The 18795-nt window shown below is 38.1% G+C and overlaps 1 long non-coding RNA gene across 2 annotated transcripts in view; it reads left to right on the top strand.

The window, feature by feature from the left end:
* The first annotated feature begins 732 nt into the window (after nt 1-732).
* LOC309626426 overlaps nt 733-18795 on the top strand; it is a 51392-nt gene continuing 33329 nt past the window's right edge. The window contains exons 1-3 of one of the 2 annotated variants that reach the window (XR_014243181.1): nt 733-12103; nt 15699-15884; nt 17339-17465. This is a non-coding gene — a long non-coding RNA (uncharacterized lncRNA). The remainder of the gene's footprint in view (nt 12104-15698; nt 15885-17338; nt 17466-18795) is intronic. The other variant, XR_014243182.1, reaches the window with a different exon arrangement.

Here is an 18795-nt window from a genome sequence, read left to right on the forward strand (position 1 = left end):
AGTTGCAGGGTACATCAGTTTGATTGTGGAGATTTAATCCGCTGCTTCTGAGGCTGCATGGAGAGATTTCCCTTTATCGTCTTTGTTCGCACAGCTCCTGGGGTTCAGCTTTGGTTTTGACCCCACCTCTGCTGGTAGGTCGCCTGAGGGCATCTGTTCCCCACCCAGACAGGACGGAGTTAAAGTAGCAGCTGATTTAGGGGGCTCTGGCTGACTCAGACCGGGGGGAGGGAGGGGTACGGAATGTGGGGTGAGTCTGCGGCAGCAGAAGCCAGCATGACGTTTCAACAACCTGAGGTGTGCTGTGTGTTCTCCCGGGGAATTTGTCCCTGGATCACGGGACCCTGGCAGTGGCGGGCTGCACAGGCTACCTGGAGGGGAGGTGTGGATAGTGACCTGTGCTTGCACACAGCCTTCTTGGGGACTGCAGTAGCAGCCTAAGCGTCTCGTGCCCGTCTCTGGTGTCTGTGCTGATAGTCACGGCTCATGCTCATCTCTGAAGCTCGTTTAGGTGGTCCTCTGAATGCCCTCTCCTTGCGCACCCTGAAACAATGGTCTTTTGCCTCTTAGGCAGTTCTAGACATTTTCCTGGTCTCCCTCCTGGCTAGCTGTGGTGCACTAGCCACCTTCAGGCTGTGTTCACGCAGCCAACCCCACTCCTCTCCCTGGGATCGGAGCCTCAGCTCCCAGCCCCCACCCACCCTAGCAGGTGAGCAGACAAGCCTCTCAGGCTGGTGGGTGCTGGTCAGCACCGATCCTCTCTGCAGGAATCTCTCTGCTTTGCCCTCTGCATCCCTGTTGCTGCACTCTCCTCTGTGACTCCGAAGCTTCCCCCCTCTGCCACCCCATCTCCACCAGTGAAGGGGCTTCCTAGTATGTGGAAGCTTTTCCTCCTTCACAGCTCCCTCCCAGAGGTGCAGGTCCCATCCCTATTCTTTTGTCTCTGTTTTTTCTTATTTCTTTTGCTCTGCCCAGGTATGTGGGGAGTTTCTTGCCTTTTGGGAAGTCTGAGGTCTTCTGCCAGCATTCAGTAGGTATTCTGTAGGAGCTGTTCCTCATGTAGATGTATTTTTGATGTATTTGTGGGGAGGAAGGTGATCTCCATGTCTTACTCCTCCACCATCTTGAAGCTATCCCCCTGCCTTTTAGTTTTTAAGAAACTTCATTTTAATATATTTCTCCATTTTCATTAACCACTATATTTGCTGATTATTGTAAGTACCATATGCTATATAGATTTCATATATGTATTTATACTACTTCTGGATGACGTACTTTGTAGAATTCACAAAATTTCATATATACATAAATAAGTGTCCTATGATGTTTGCCAAGTTCAGTTGCACTAAAACAGATTTTGTTTCTTTTGAGCACCTATTTTGCCCCAGACACCATCTTAAGTGATAGAGTTAAAAAGATATGTCTCTGCCCTTGGAAGGGAAACACTTTAACCTCTAATGATAACGTCATATATTATATTAAAATACAAATAAAATATTGTGAGAATAAGAACAAGAAATGATTAATCCTTCCCAAATTGTTTAGAAAGACATTGCAGAGGAGGGGATATTTTGTTGAATTTTGAGTTGAGTAGGAGATGGCCTAGAAAATCTAGGAACAGGGAATGAAGGTCGAAGAAACAGCTGAGCAGAGGCAAAGGTGCTGGAGCCCCAAAAAGAGGAAGAGTGGCAGGAAGTGGGGCCATGGTTGTTTTGGGGCCACGTAATAATGAACCTGAAAGAAGAGGCTAGAAAATGTTAAGCTAATGCCATGTGCATTGGGAAACCATAAAAAAATAATAAATACCAAAATTCAATTAAAATAGCAAAGTACATTACTAATATGCTTTAAGAATTTTATGTGTATGAAGAATAAAAACTCTCTCAAACTGGCTTAAATCTCATGACCTTCCCCAAAACACACACACACACACACACACAGACCCGCCAAATGTTCTTGCTGACCAAGGGCATGATAAAGCCTGGAAGACTCTCAGGAAGCCAAGACACTCTTGTTCCATTCGTAGGAGGCTTATGTGTCTCTATGTTTGCAGATCTCTCCATCTGTTCTGTTCTCTTTCTCCACAGATTGTCTTCTTGACTATGGCAGAGTATGGATTCTCTACATTACTGAGTTTGCATGTCCTCTTAATTTGAGTTCTGTGGAATCCAGTCTGTGATAAGACACTTTGACTAAGCTAGGTTGGACCCACTGAAAAAAATAACATTATGGTGGCAGGACAGGACACAAGATTGTCTTCTGAAGTTCCTTCCTGTAGTTGAAGAAATATAGGGCATGCTAGATTTTGGTTAAGAGCATAGATGCTGAATCTAAATTGTCTATGTTCAAATCCCAGCTTCAGCCTTCTTATTATATAATCTTGGGCAATTTACTTAAGAGCAGAGACTATAAACAACAATACCACCATTTTACTTGTGCAGGAGCACTGAGGCACAGGGAAGTTAAATGACCAGTTCAGTGCATGCATGGATCAGAGCACGGATTTGCAGTCTGGCCCTTGAGGATAGGCTCTTAACCACTAAGATATTCTGATTGTTAAGGAAACACATTAAAATACCTTATTTTCTATGCTAACACATTTAAAAATATTTCTTTGCTCTATTGAGGACTTTAATCAAGCCAGTAACTATCAAAGACAGAGCAGGGAAGGGACAAAAAAATTGAAAAAGAAGGTACTTAGCATTTACCTACAAAAAATATAATTTCTTTGAAAGAAAATAGTATAATGAAATTTTTTGTATCACTTTCTATTAAAACGTTTTTTTCCCAATTCATATATTTCTGATTTCAGGTGTATCTTTTCTGTGAAAATAGCCTTTAATATATTTCTAGTAAATGACTTGGATAACAAATTCTTTCCTTTACTCTCTTCACCTCTGGAAGACTCGCTCACTATCATATTTCTGGATAATTGTGAAAATATCTAGGCTAGCTTTATAATATTATTTGTCTTTTTTCCTGAAAACCCAGCAGGTGAAGAAAAATGAAGACAATTTGGTAAATAATGGATGCAGACATGACTTATTGTTTTTCTGCAATGAGAAATAAGCACAGTTTATTATGTGACCTTTCTTCAAGTGCCTGTCAAGAACTCAAAAGTAATAAAGCTTTACTTGCAAAGAGAGACTGATTTTAAAAAGCTATACACTTAAAATGTTGTATCTCTTTATTAAAAGCTAATCTTCCATTTGTGTGTCCACAGAAATAATGGTAGGTATAATTTACCCCCCAAAATACTCATGATTGTCTCCCACATAATGTATGTCATCCACACTTTCTGATTGCATTTTTGGATATACTTCAGTTTAAAATGCATTAAAAAATAACATGTTCTGTAACATATGTGGTTTTTCTCCCTTCTGAAAGGCCATCTTTGATTCTGCTCTTTTTCCTCTGTGTGGGGCTTGAAGGTAGAAAGATCTTCTGACTTTTAAGGTTGCCGAGTGTCCGGCTTCAGGCTTTTATTTCTATTAATTGGCAAAGCCTTACCAGTTTCTTTTCAAATATCGATACTAGGATTCATCTAATTAGAACTTTTTGGAACCACATGTATATAATGCAAGATGTTAAGCGACCATACATATCATAAAATATTTTTGTAGATAAGCTTCAGTAATGCTGCATTAAACAATTTGGTGTACTGAAAAGATTTTGTTTTGTTTAACCCTCTTGGTGTTCTAAATTTTTAAGATTTTCACAAACAAGACAATTTTTTTTAAAGGCATAAACATTTAACACATGTTCCCTTTGTCAGGCCAAGTTTTTATTAAGATCTTAAATAAACACTTTTTTTTTTTAACATGGAACGTTCTTATAAAATATAAAAGCAGAAATGCTTTATGAAATAAATACAAAATTAATAAGATTAATGAAAAGACAAAAATTGTGACCCAAAGAGCAGCAGAGTTTCATTATTATGGCATGTGGAAGCAAGCTATTTCTATTTTAATTTCTATAAAGAAAATCTCAATCTATTTTATAGAGTACACTATTTTAAATGTGTATTTTTGATCTTGGCTCTGTAATTAGCAGAATATTGAATTATCTTACTACACAAGAAAGAATGCACTAGGTTCCAGGGATCAGAATTATTGCCGGTCTAAACACACGCACACATACACACACATTTACGCACATAAAATGAACACACAATAGTAAAATCTTTTAGTTTCAAAAACGTCAGAAAGAAGAGGAAGTTTGCTTTGAATTTTACAAACAGTAATCACATAACTTTTAAGTTTACCTGTAAATCTCATAATCTAAAAGAGAGGAAAAATTAAGAAAATATGCATAATCCTTTAATAAAATATGTTCTATGCCAGGTGCAGTTTTGTTTTGCTTTCATATTTTGATGCGACTCTTTGGCTTTGGGTTTAGATAGGTTTTCTTAGAAGCTGCATTTTAATTCCGTTCACTTGGAACAAACTGGGGGAAACAAAAAGGAAAGAAAAGAAAGAATAAGGAAAAAAAATCCTAAATAATGAAAACTTCTAGGGATAAGTTACAAAACTTTAAAAAAATTTTAAGGGAATCTGTTTCCTAGCTCTTTTTTTTCCTTCCTTAAAATGATCAGCGTTTGCAAACCCTTCTCAGTTTCTTTAATAAGAGATAAATTGGCTTATTTTCACTCAGAAGAAAGCTTACATTGCACTTTATTTGTAAACTGACTCAAAACATTTGAAATAAATAATTCTTCTAGGACATCCTAGCAGCAACTGAAAAACAAAATAACAACAAATGTTGTTGTGTGCTCATTTGTTTTAGCAATTTTAAGTTGTCCGCTCAGGGTTTTTTTTTTTTCTTTCAGAAGAGATAACCAAAAATCACATTGTGTGTGTGTGTGTGTGTGTGTGTGTGTGTCTGAGAGAGGGGAGATAGAATGCATGTATGCATGTTTTCTCTTTACACACTAATAACTTATTTGGTTAGTCTGATGACTAACATCGTAGGAAAGTCATATCAAACATAAATGAAGAACAAAGGAATTTACTAAAGCAAGTTGGAAATCAGGCATAAGAAGTCTCTTACAATCTACAGCCATCTAATCACAGAGTAGGTGGCTTTGTGATACAATTTTAGACCAGATATTTTAGGATATTAAAGATTCAAAGATTGATAAAAATTATGAGTCTGCTTTTGTCAATCTTCTCAAGCATATCAATCATTAAGTCTATCACTTCCTTTTTTTTTTGACCACTTTCCCCAGCAATGGTGGAAAGGGGTAAAATTGAAATTATAGGAACATTTTAAAATGTATTATCAATTTATATTGTAGCTCTCTGTATTTTCTTTAGTCTATTTTTCTACACCACTTTGTTAACACACACACACACATTCTGACATCATATAAATAATGGTAACACATAGCCATACAAATTATTCTTAAATCTTTTCTCGATTTTCTTCTTTACAACTAAAAGACAGTGAATGAGATAGATACATAATTGCATTTGTGTCATTACTCATCCGTGCATTCAGTCTACAGTCAGGACCACTTTAGAAAAAAATACACCTTAGAATTTAGAAACTTACGCCTTTGATATTAGAGCGAATGAAATGTGGCCTGTCCCTTTAATATGTAAATTGATTGAAATCCAGCCCTCCACATTGAGAGGGGCTCCCTGCTTATTACTTTATGACATTTCCAGACTGAAGGTGCAGGAGGGGCGCACATTAATTTGCTTTATGTTTGACTAGAGAGGCTTCCCATACCTATTAGAGCCCACTTTGGGCCCACTTCATTTCAGAGTTGTTGTCAGTCATTTGAGAGTGATATGGCCTGTGGCCTGGGAAGAATAAACACATCATATATTAGTTAAAGCTGTGAGGTATGGGGGTTGCCGAACGCCAACACCTCTTTCTGAGGATAAGGAAGATCAGAACGTGGGAGTGAGATTAGGGTAGGAAGGAGTATTACAGACCAGAACCCAGCCAGTTCTCTTGGAACACCCTCTAGATCAGAATAAACTGAGCAGTCAAAGCCGGTATTTGCTTCACTTTTGTTTTGGTGTATTTTGTGGTGGTTCCTCAGAAAAAGGGAACAGGTTAGGGCTCACATTGTTTGTTTCTCTTTCCAATTATTACACACTGAAATGAAACAAAACACTGAAGAACTGATATCACAGGCGAACCTGGAACATTTCAATCTTAGCCAGTTTAAACAAATGGTCATGAATTGACTAATTTCCCTGAGTCAGCATTTGAATCCACACATTTTGCCTTTTACACTCCCCAATGCTCCATTTTACACATTTTTGAAAGTCAATTTTTTTTTTAAATCAAAATTTAGTTTTAGAGGATGGAAGGTAATTTTTTGTTGTTGTTCCAGAAATTACAAGTATGTTTTTCTCCACCCCCTTAGCTACAGAATGAATTAGTGACTACTACATTTTCCAGTCGGGAAGTCCATGAATTACAGCATTTTATCTACTGAGAAGTTTCAAAATTTCAGAAAAAGGAAGTTTCACCCAGAGGGATGTGTTTTACTTTTCCGTATGTTCAACATCAATTTATTCTAGCTTCTCTGTACTTCATCTTGAAGCGATTGCTGGTGAATCCGATTTGAACACAAGCATTTTCACTCATATTGCAGCTGGTTCTCATGTGAGGCTGCAGGATTTGTACTGAGAAGTAATTATTTCCTACAGCTTTAATACTTTGTGGAGTCTTGAGAATCTCAACAGATGTTGACGGACATCTATTATTATCTCACATGTTGTATGAAGCATCCGTGGCTCACATGTTAACTGTGTTGCCACCCTGCATGCCTTCCTTGCATTGGGTTCCCTATGTCCAGGAATGGACTCCTCTCTATTCTGCCCATCATCTTGGTTAAGGAAACAACACATGGCCTGCTTTTATTCCTTGTGAAGGAATCAAGGGAGATCCATTTTTTAAAAGAAAGAAACTTTATGAAATTACAAATTAAAATCTCATATTTCTTCCCCTAAGGCTACAAATCTGAGCCTTTGGGAGGGAGTCAGCTATACTGGAGGGCTATTCCTCTCTTCTGCTGTTTGCCTTGAAAAATCCAAGAGCACATTTTTATTTAGTTAAAAGAAGTGAGGAAAAAAGGGTAAGTTGAATTTAATGGAAATGATTTTAGGTCATATATACATATAATATATATAAATATATATATTTGCTTGATATACACATATGTATATAATATAATGTGTATAAATATACATATTTGCTTGATATACACATATTATAATGTTATATAATGTTATATAACATTATAATATGTGTATATCAAGCAAATATATATATATTTATACACATTTATATATATACATAAAGAAAAGGATATGCAAATGTTTCTATACATTTAAATAACCCCAAAATAACAGTGACCCACAATGATGAAAACTATTTAGCACTTACAATAACTAAAGAGTAAAACAAAACAGGTTCTCCTAGAAGAATGGAAAAACATAACAGTAGAGAATCCACATTTAAGTTTCATTTTTTTTTTTCAGATGTACCAAGAATAATGGTTAGAAGCCTAGAATCTTGATTCATCATAGTTAATAAATAAATATAATCAGCCTTAATTTCTTTCTATGGATCGCTCCATGTTGGTTGGCTAGGGTTATCTGGAAATAACTAAAAGGGATAGGAGTAAACTGAGTACTTTAAAATATATAACATGCATGCCTGTGTTTGTAGCATTTATAACCATGGTTAACATTTACTTACTGCTTAGATTATGCCAAGCGCTGTGTTAAGGACTTTTCCTGCACCTTAGGGTCCCAGCACCTTAGGGTCCCAGCACCTAGATCTAGTTACGTTTAGCAATATCCACTGAGTCATTTAGTTTTGGAAAATTAGAAAAATAAAATAAGATGAAGATGCCCATGAATGCCTCTCCATACTGACATAGTCTTATCAACATTGCCAATAAGGTTTTATCAGCTTCAGGCATGAGGCAAATCTATCTTATTAGTGTGAAAACTAATGAAAGATCATCCTGACAATGATAATTAATTGCAGTTGTTGACAAGGACTCAGTTCCTTTGCACTCCCTTTTCTGTTGCTCTTTCTTGGTCTTTCAGCTCTCCTCTCTCAATCAGACATATGAAGAGTGCCACCCTCCCTCCCCTTTGAGAAAGAAGCTTTTAGATTAATCATATTATCTTAAGGTTCCAAATCTCCATGCCTGCATGACCTTTCTTCCGTTAGAATCCATTATCTTAAACTATCACAATAATCCTGGCTTTAGGGAGGGAGAGAGGGAAGAGGAATCAAACCTAATAGATGGCAAATAAGATTAATCTATGATCTAAGTGCCGATTACACTTGGCCCTGCCCTTGAACACCCAGGTGTAACCTTGAAATTCACATCCGCTAAGACATGGCAATTGGATTGAGTGTCCCTGAAGGCCTTAAGGGCAGCTGGCCAAACTTCACCCGTTACTCCCCAGCGAGATCCTGAGCTGTCTCAACCTTCAACTCTTTTTTACTTGTGGAATTTGGCAGCTGTGCTTTTTCATGTTTGTTTTGGGATAGCTCACATTTTTTAGATAAAATACTTATTTGGGGTCCTTGATTTTTGTTTGTCAGAAGCACCCGGCCATGGAGGGAATGAAGTTTTACCTGGACCTCACAAGAGGAAAACAAATGATCCAGCTCCTCAAAATCTGATAACTGCACCAAAATAAATTCAAGTCCTTGCTTCTTTCAAAACAGTGACATACTGATCCCTAAAACTACATATGTTTAAGAACAACCAAGAGGAGGGAAAAAAAATCCCCCTTGTAACATTTGTCTTCTGAACTTGGAGCTGATTATTTTTCTTCCACATGGTCTGAGGTCTTAGAAAGGACACCCTTTTGGGAAGATGGGACATAACATTGGGAAGTTCGAGCTACTGGTAACATGGACAGGAAAAGGGCTTGTGCTTCGAGAAAACAGTTTCAGCCAAAGAGAAATATCACTGGGTCACATAGAGAAAAGGGAAGCAAAATCGTAATGTGTTCTCATTAAAAGTTGGCCCTGTCTCTTGAAATGCAAGTTGACCAGATAGAATGTTCTTTCATCATGAACCTATGCAGTACCCAGAACATTCTGAAACTATGGAAGATAGGATAAAATTAAACCCAAAATGAGAGTGAGAAGGAAAGATAGGTCTAAGCAAAGAGTAACAAGTAGTCTTCAAAAATATTAGGTGCAAAACTTGGTGGACAGAAAATAGGACCATTTCTTCTGAAAAAGATACAAAAAAAAAAAAAAAAAAAATGCTGGGAGGGCTTCCCTGGTGGTGCAGTGGTTGAGAATCCGCCTGCCAATGCAGGGGACACGGGTTCGAGCCCTGGTCTGGGAGGATCCCACATGCCGCGGAGCAACTGGGCCCGAGAGCCACAACTACTGAGCCTGCGCGTCTGGAGCCTGTGCTCCGCAACAAGAGAGGCCGCGATAGTGAGAGGCCTGCGCACCGCGATGAAGAGTGGCCCCCGCTTGCCGCAACTAGAGAAAGCCCTTGCACAGAAACGAAGACCCAACACAGCCAAAAATAAAATAAATAAATATATATTAAAAAAAAAAAAATGCTGGGGATACCCATTAGGCAGCCCATCCCCAAGCCATTCTCATGAGTGTCAACCTTATCTCAATATTTTTTCTCTGGCATATTCTCAACCACACTGTATCTCTCAAAACAGAACAATTTTGGCAGGATTTGTTTTTTAAAAGCTTTCTTGACTACTTTAAGAAAAAGGGACATGGATTTACGCTCGGTTCATATGGAAACCTGTAGGATAAGGACCTCAGCCCATAGTTCCTGAGTAGTTATTCTGTATTTTCTTAAACTTTTATAACTTGATTCCTAAGCTATTAAGAATAAATTCAAACTTATAAGTAATGGTTCCTTTATTTTCTTTCAAGATTAAATTAGTATATACTTTTTTCCTTCACAGGTTCAATAAAGCAGGTCTAGAAATAAATTTTTCCAGGTCTCACCTTTTGGAAACTTAATTTTGAAGCTCAGTTGTTTTGAAGACACGGCTGGGATGAGCTCCTGGATAGAGATGCAATGCAGGATCTTGGGGCTGTTGTGTAACATATGATTCTCAGTTTGCACAAAAGTAAAAAGAGATATGGGAATAATTCTGAGTCTGTCCAGGGTTGATAGCTGTATGTGCAAAAGTGTGTGATGTCTGCTGCACAATTGGGTTGAATCTCAGTTCTGCTGCTTGTTAGCTCTGTGACCCCAGGTCAGTTGCTTAACCGCTCTGGACATTCATTTCCTCAATTTAGAGTGGGAATATTAATAGTTTTGGTATTCCCCGAGTTTTGAAAGTTTGCTTTACACCATTTCACTTTTATGAAAGACTTCACGAGTTATCTGTTTTCGCTAACTGAAAGAAATTTGAAGAGAATTTTTGCTTTTAGGAAAAAAAAGACAAAGAGTGAAATTAGTATTCAGCATTTGTTTTGCAGAGAGAGCCCTTCTAGAGGCAGCCCACACCCTGGTTATAGAGAACAGCTCCCCCAAGCTCCTTCCCCAGGAACTACACTCAGCATCTCAGCATCCAGGCTCCGTAGCTTTGAACTGTGTCTGTGAGCATCTGGGCTTTATCTCGATGTATTTTGTACATCCGTTAGCAAGTCGTGTCCTAAGGTAATTGCCTCTTCAGTTTACACTATTTCAGTCTACAAAAGTTTTCATAGGAATGCTCTACTTTCAGATAGTGGGTTAAACCAGTATTTACCTTATAGTATTTTTGTGAGGGCTTATGAGTTAAAAGAGGTAAATTGCTTGGAAGGTATTTAATAAATAATCTGTAACTGTTTGCTATTGTTATTGCCCTTGATATGGCCATCGTGGGGTCTCAGTTGATGATATTATTTTTATTTTAATTTTTTAATTTTTTTGCTGTGAACTTGAGGAGACTGGGAAACAGCAATATTATGTTTTTTTAGATTTTTGTAAGGCTCACAGCTGAAAAAACATCGAAGAGATGAAGGATTCTGGATGCTCTGCTGAAAACACAAAGGATTCTTCGGGGCCTTCTTTCTCTTGTGTGTTAGGACACTGGCGTTTTGACTGAATGGAGGCTCCCTTGTCAGCTGTCCAGGGAGGGTTAACTCACACCTCGGCAGGAGCCTCATGCCATTAAGTCAGGGAGAGTAATGAAATTTCATTTAATTTGTCAGGAAGAAAGTGCTAATGTTAAAAGGCATTTAATAAAAAAGGGAGAGATTCTTTGAAAGGGAGTCCTTAAGTAATTACTTCAAGTGTCTTAGGCCTCCTCACCAGAATATTTACATTAGTGTCTTACAGAGCCAGTGTGTAATTAAATTAGTGCAGCATTTACATTCCCTGTCTTTTTTTTTTTTTTAAGGAAGGATGATTTTATGAATAATCCTCCTTAAAAGAGAGAGAGAGAAAATGACTCGATCTAATAAAATTAGATGTTAGTGTGTTTTTGAAATGTTTTAACTGAAAGAATTGCTGAATGAAAGTTTCGTGTGTGTGTGTGTGTGTGTGTGTGTGTGTGTGTGTGTGTGTGTGATGGGAAGAAGGTGGTTTCAGCCTGGGAAGGCTGTGCTGCTTCCTCATTTCCACTTGGAAGGGTGCCATCTTTTATCTTCGCAGACCTGACATGGAGAGTCAGGTCAGCATGGGCTGTCAGCATATGGCCTTGGCTAGCCTTGTCTAGGCCGGGTTCTCTTTTCAACTTGTCTGGGAGGAGAGGATGGAGATGGATGTGTGAGTGAAAGGAAATGCTCGTGAAGCAAGGCGAGGCCGCTCCATCATCACCACGGCTCCTGTGTGCACGGGAAAGCTCAGCCCTCTCACCACCAACAGCTGGAGGAGATAATTCATGTTCCAGGAGTGGTGGGCAGCCCGTGGGCCCACGGGCAGATGATGGATTTGCACCTCCAAAGCAGGTCACATTTAGGAAAAAGATTCTTAAATATTTCTTTGGAAGTAAACTGGTGCCATTTCCAAATTGATGCATCAAACATTCTCGTGCCTGAATTTGTGCACAAATATCATGTGAATGTTTTACTTTTATCAAGTCTGTCTTCTGGGAGGGAGTCGTGGTATGAACATAAGTTGCTAAGCTGAAGACAGGTAAGTAAAGATGTATAAAAGGAGATGTTATAGATCTATCTCATATAGTTTATTGGAAGATTAAATGAGGTCGGGTTATCAGAAAAGTTTAACTATAAAATGTTAATTGTTCTAGCTATTATACTAACAGCAGCTGAAGTGGTTTTACTAAAATGCCAATCTGATCACATCTCTGTCCTTCTTACTGTCATTTCAATGGCTTTCCATGGCCCTCAGTGGAAGCTTGAACTATTCAGTAAGCCATGCATTGCCTCTGCTAATTTCCAAAGATCTCATCCTTCATGAATCTGCTCTTCAAAACATCAGGTCTTCAATGTTTAAGAACTCCCTCACCTCTGGACCTTCACATATGTTTTCCCCTCTGTCTAGAGCTATGCTGCCCAGTACTTTAGCCACTAGGCACAAGTGACTATTGAAATTTAAAAAAATTAAAATTAAATGACAGTGAAAATGGAGTGTGCACTCGGCACATTTCTAGCACTCAATCATTTTATGTGGCTAGTGGCCACCATCTTGGATGGTGCCACTATTGATCATTCCATCCCTGCAGAGATCTCCCTTGGACATCACAGGTCTACAGTGATCAGAAGATCACTACCTTACGACTTCATTAACTTTTCAGCTTAGATATCACCTCCACAAGGAAGTCTTTCCTACCCCCAGCCAGAGCCTTAAAGAACAGTTAGGTTGTCCTCTCCAATATCCTACCATATGGAAGTTGCCTGGGTGCTTATCTGAATTTCCTGATCAACCATGAACTCAGTGAGGTCAGGGACTTATAAGAGTATTGACCAGCATCCTATTGCCCCCTTAGAGAACAAATCGTAACAAAAGTATTCATTGAGTATTTACTAGGTGCCACTCTATGTAATCTACATGTATGATCTCACTTAATACAAGAGTAAGTACTATTTTTCTCAGTACGTAAGTGGGGACTAGTTGTTATCTCAACAGGGTAAATGAAGAGCCTGAGGCACAGAGAGGTAAATCACTAGCTCAGGTCTTGCAGATCTTGAAGAAGAGTGGATGCTAGGCCAGGCAGCCTCATTGCAGAACTTACACTGTGCACCTCCTGTTGTTAATGCCCCCACAATTTTGTTGAAAGAATGTGGGGTACCCAGGGACAGGCATGAAAGTAGACAATAGTTACTCTTTCAGCACTGTGTTTTAAAATTGTACCAATTTTCCCACCAGGCTGACTATAGGAAGTGTTGTTTTCTTTTAATAAGTGCTTTCCGCTCTCTTCCTTCAGCTCTCCACTGGAGTGAGAAGAAAGAAGGCAGAGTATACCCGCTGTACAATTAAGAAACCTAAAGTTCAGAGGGGAAGCAAGATGAAAGGCTAGTGGGTTAACTCTGTAAAGTCAAAGTAAAGCAGTCTTGGCAAGTGTTCAAGTGACATGATGAACAGGAGCAAGGGATCCGAGTCATTGACTTTGATTTTTCTTGGCTCCAATGTTTTCGTTTTCTGACTGCCCAAGTCATATTAATTAGAGGTATCAGTTCTTTCTCATAGCTGCATGTGTTACTGATGTTAATTGTTAGATAATGAAATAACCAGACATTGTTTTCAACAAATTAAGACAGTATCTATAAGTAGGTCCCCACTCAGACATTAAGCCTCATGATTACTGTATCACTACAGCTACTAGTAAATCAGTATTTTACTTATCCTCATTGACTATTATCATTATCGTTGTTATTATTTCAGATTGAATGTTGATACCACCAAAAAAGCTTCTTTTAAAGTAAATGTATTTAATACAAAATTTTGGTTAAGTGGGCTTCTCATTATGACTGAAACTTAAGACTTTGTATCTTTCTGCAGAGTCCAAATACATGGGTAAATAGTAAAATGGAGGATTCATTGAGTCCCCAGTGAGACTACATTCTATTTTGTTAAAAAACTAAAGTATTAAAATGGGAAACTTTATGTTCTGGATTTTGTACATTCAGAAGATTTAATATTAGGCAAGTAATACCTATGAAGTTTGCATATATTGACCCATTTATTCCTGGTTAGAAATGTATAAGATTATTATGTTCATTATACAGATGAGAAAATTGAGGTACAAGTCTATAACAACTTGCCCAAATCATATGGCCAGTGAATGACAGAGATGGGATTTGAACTTATGCAATGTAGTTCTCAAGCCCACTTCTTAACCACATTGCTCTGTATTGACTCCCCATCAACAGGTCCAGACACATACACATAAATACATACAGACATTTATATGCACAGGAAAAGTTAAGCATGACCCTTCTAAAGAAACAGGGAAAGTAGAAAGATCCTCCCATGTTTTTATTTGAGGATAGCATCTATGTTGCAAATGCCGTTTGGCTTGTTGGCACATTTAAAAAGAGAAAAACCAGGGCCCATGTCTAAATAGGAAAATACAAGAAGGGATTTCTAGTAAAAATTGATGAATTCACCTGGTTCGATAAAGAAGGAGATAAGTAAAAACAAATATCTCTTAATCTTTTTTATACTTCTATTTTTTTTTTTTTTTTTTTTACTCTGTAATATAACATCACTTTTGTTCAACAGAAGCAGAAAGCTTTAGTTGATGTTTAGAGAATTATTCTAAGTTGGTGTCACTTAAGTGCATTTTGATCTTTAAGTAGCCATCTGTATTTGGCTATTGTCTAATATTGGTCTACATAGAGCTAAATTTGCAGTCTCTTTTCCCAAACATAAAGAAAAAAAAAAAAAGAGTAAAACTAAGGAGGCTTAAAAATATGTTCACAAGTTCCTATTAGCAACTGCTTCAATCAAAACCCAGATATCAGTTTTTCCTCCTCATCATCGTGCCACTAATGACACTTTACAAATACATGGATTATATTCTTTCTTCCGAGCAATTTATAAAGAGAGTACAGTGGTTCACCCTGGCATTTGGCCAGCTTAGTTACTTAGCAAGACTGACAGAAGATCCAACCTGATCAGGTTGGCTATAAACTGGCTTTTAAATGAGAAGGAATCGAAAACCCAGAGGCTATCGAAAAAATCCATTCAAGTGAAAGGAAAACACATCCCTGCTTTTGAAGACCCTGAAATAGTTTGAAAAAAAAAGTGATCAGTGTTTTTGACTCTAAAGCTTATTCTAAGGCGGGGGAAGAAAAGAATAAGAGCAGACCCACTTTGCTTTTCCGAAGCATGCTTTTTGAAAAAGTAGCATTCCACCAAAGGACATAAACCTGCTAAACCTTTTAAACACGACTCAAACAATTGCTAGCATTATTTAAACTCCTGTCAAAGAAAACATCAAATGACCAACAATCATGTTTGCGGTATTTAAACACACACACATACACACATATTGAAATGGGGGGAATAGATTCAGAAGAAATGATTTGTAGGGATGTGGTTAAAACTATTTATATACCGGGTTCTATTTGTTTTACAGCTAGTGGTGCGCGGACAGCATGAAAGGTTATCTTTGACAAGGTTTTAGCTATTATTTTCTTCCAGTGAAATGGTATTTCTTGAGAAAAAAAGGTCTTTGGAACAAAATAACAATAAATCCTGATTTAGATACATAAACCTGCCATTGATATCACATAATATCAGTGTTCTTTCTCACTCGATACAGGCGTTTTAAAGATAAATGGTAAACCTGAACTGGAAATCCATCTGGCCGGCTGCCTGCTCTAATGAATAACCCCACTTTGGCGCGTGCAATGTAAGCAGAAAGTTCTCTCCCGGCCTCTTTCGTCTGTCATGAATCTACGAGACAGCCGACACAATATCTGGGCGACAACGGTGCGCTAACAGCGCAGTGAGTTCCATTTTCTTTGCTTTCTATTGATTTTCACTTAATAACTGGCGAAATACTAAACGTCCGCCCTGAGTACCTAATAAATCCTGCCTGAGCTTTTTATTGAGGAGAATTTAATAAAAACAACCATTGCGGCTGAGGGATTTTTCTTCTGGACAGAACATAGGGGTAGGGGACATCGGGGTTGGGGCAAGAGGAAGCCTTCTGATTTTTTTAAGGGACCTTCTCCCCTTTGGAAAAACGGTACCCATATCAAGGATGCCTGTGTGTTTGAACCGGGTTCCTTAGAGAAGATGCTGTTAAGTTCTGTAGGCAGGCTGTCTAGTGAACAGGAGGAAAAGGGATTCAAGGCTTGGCAAAACCCATCCTTCTGGTCCCCTGGTGTCCTTTGATACTGGCCTTCAAGCTTCACCCAAGGACTTCTTCACTGTTACCAGTGGCTGTCAAAAATTTATAGGAATATGCATTTTACTATACTAAGTAATCATTATTTGGAATTTGATACTGAAAATCCAAAGCAAGACATGCTTGCTGAATCCTCAGATACCTTTAACAGAATTCTAGATATTAAAAAACATGATAAACATCTGAAGGGAGAGGGTACATGCAAATTATTCCATTTAATGCTAATTTGAGCCTCACAAATTCACTTTTGGGGCAAAGAGCTCTATTAGAGGTTTTTTAAAACCCAAAGAGAATTGGAAAGCATGGGCTTTACACTCCTTACCATCTTCCTCTGTGTACACTTCTAAAACAATTTCCATTGTTGATGCTTAAGGAAAACCTCTTTATTCTGTTATGTGGTCTTTTAGAGGTATTTCACAGCTATGGCTCCCCCTGCTCCAAACCGTACCCTTTATGTTTTAATTGACTTTGAGGCTAGGCTATTTTCAAATCACCAGGCTTAGTGAATAAGTATTTTAGAATCTCTTCCTATGTATACACTCATTCCATTCCATCCTCAATAAAATTTCTAACCAAAAATCCACATATTTAGAAAAATTAAAAATAGAAATCTACTTTAAAGTTTTCGTTTTTTTTTTAATAAAATCTGTGGATTTCTGGTTTGGGTATCAATGTTATAAAAACCACAGTCACTCCAGCAAAGCAAGCCATGACTCAATTATTTGTCAGCAGCTCCATGGCAGCTTTTCCTGCAGAATCCCGAGGACAGAGGCAGTATGACGTAGTGCAGGTTCATGTCAAAGCACCTTGATTGAAATCCTGGCTTCCTCTCCTCTGAGGTTTGGTTACTTTGTCTATGAAAGGCGGATACTGTTGCCCAACAAGCGTGGTTGACATCACCTTGGCAAAAATCAATAAATGTATGGGTGCTGGACAAATGATGTCCATTTATTTCACTGTTACCTCAATAATGAGCAGTGGTTAATCAATTTTGGGGTAGGATTTGAAATTGGCAAAATCTCAGAAATCCCCCTTTTTTCCCTCCACAGTTTACAGCTGACTTTACTCTTCTGTGCCTCTGTGTCCTCGTTTCTAAAATGGAGCTCATCTCAAAGTTTTTGCTTAAAAGAAGTCCTGACGCAAGCGGTGTCCTCTGGGTGATGATTATATGTCAATGTAGGTTCATTAATTGTAACAAATGTGGAGGCTATTGATAGTGGGGAGAGGTTGTGCACGTGTGAGGTGCGGGTGTATGGGGACTCTCTGTACCTTCCCCTCAATTTCGCTGGGAGCCTAAAACTACTGTAAAAAAATCAAGTCTTCTTAAAAAAGAGAGAGAGAAGAAGGAATAGCAGCAACAAAACCGAGAGTTCCTGCAGGTAGAAATACTCAATAATATTTGCTTTTATTATTTACAAATATTGTTTAACAATAACTGAAATCAAGTTGTGACTCTTTACAAAACAGAGCCTAATCATTTTTATGATGTGACTTTCACTTAATTTAGATATTGATGCCTTCTTGTTAATTCTAATTTTTTGGGGGGGGTGGATGGGGCAGGGTGGGATATTGGAAGCTTTCTTTGTCCAGCTCTTCCTAAAAATAGAGTTTAGTAAAATCTTTAACATTTTCCCCTTTCTGATCATTTCACTTTGCCACTTTTTCAGAGGAGAGTTTTTTTTTTTTTTTTTTTAGATTCTTTTGGAACCTAGCCTATTCCGTCCTCAGCAGAATGTTTTGGTTCCATCTAATCAGATAGGCTGACACTGCAGGAAATTCAGCAGGGCATGTGCACATCCCCAAGCTGAGATTTTGGGGAGGTCATTTCAGACTTGAAACTCAGGGATTTGCAGGGCACTGGGTGTTAGCTTTCTCTAATGGGTCCACATAAAGGTATATTGCTATTGGGATAATGTCTTCCACTGCTCAACAAAAGGTTGTTGTACTGAGCTGTGATTGTGACAAATGATTTACTATTAGGAACATTCTGTAATTATTGTTCGGTGGGACTGCAGACCAATACATCATTAACATGATAGACGGCCTTTTATATCAGCAAAAATAACTAAATTAATAAAAATGGCTTCATTCCAAACCCTGTCAGAAAGCCAATACTCAGAACAATCAAGTAGCAGTGATACCTGAGAAAGCCATAGTTTATATCCCCCAACAAATCATGTTTTATGCATAAGTAATAAAATATTTGTATATATAATCTCTATTATATAGATCTGTGTAACAGAACTGATTTTTATAGATATCAGCGCTAAACAAAAATAGAGAATATTTAAATACTTTGTCCCAAATGATTTAGATTTAAATTTATGCTTTTATGCAATTGGATTGCAGTTTTAGAATATTAGAATCTGCCTGTGATGTCTTTTTTTCAATTCTCAAGCATCGGGAAAAAATTTAATGAGGATCTTGGAGACTGGAATGTCTTTCCTTGATCTTCCTTCCTTCCTTTCTTCCTTCCCTCCTTCCTTTTCAACAACAAACTCCTAAT

This window comes from Balaenoptera borealis (assembly GCF_965194805.1).
Source record: "Balaenoptera borealis genome assembly, chromosome: 3".
NCBI lineage: Eukaryota > Metazoa > Chordata > Mammalia > Artiodactyla > Balaenopteridae > Balaenoptera > Balaenoptera borealis.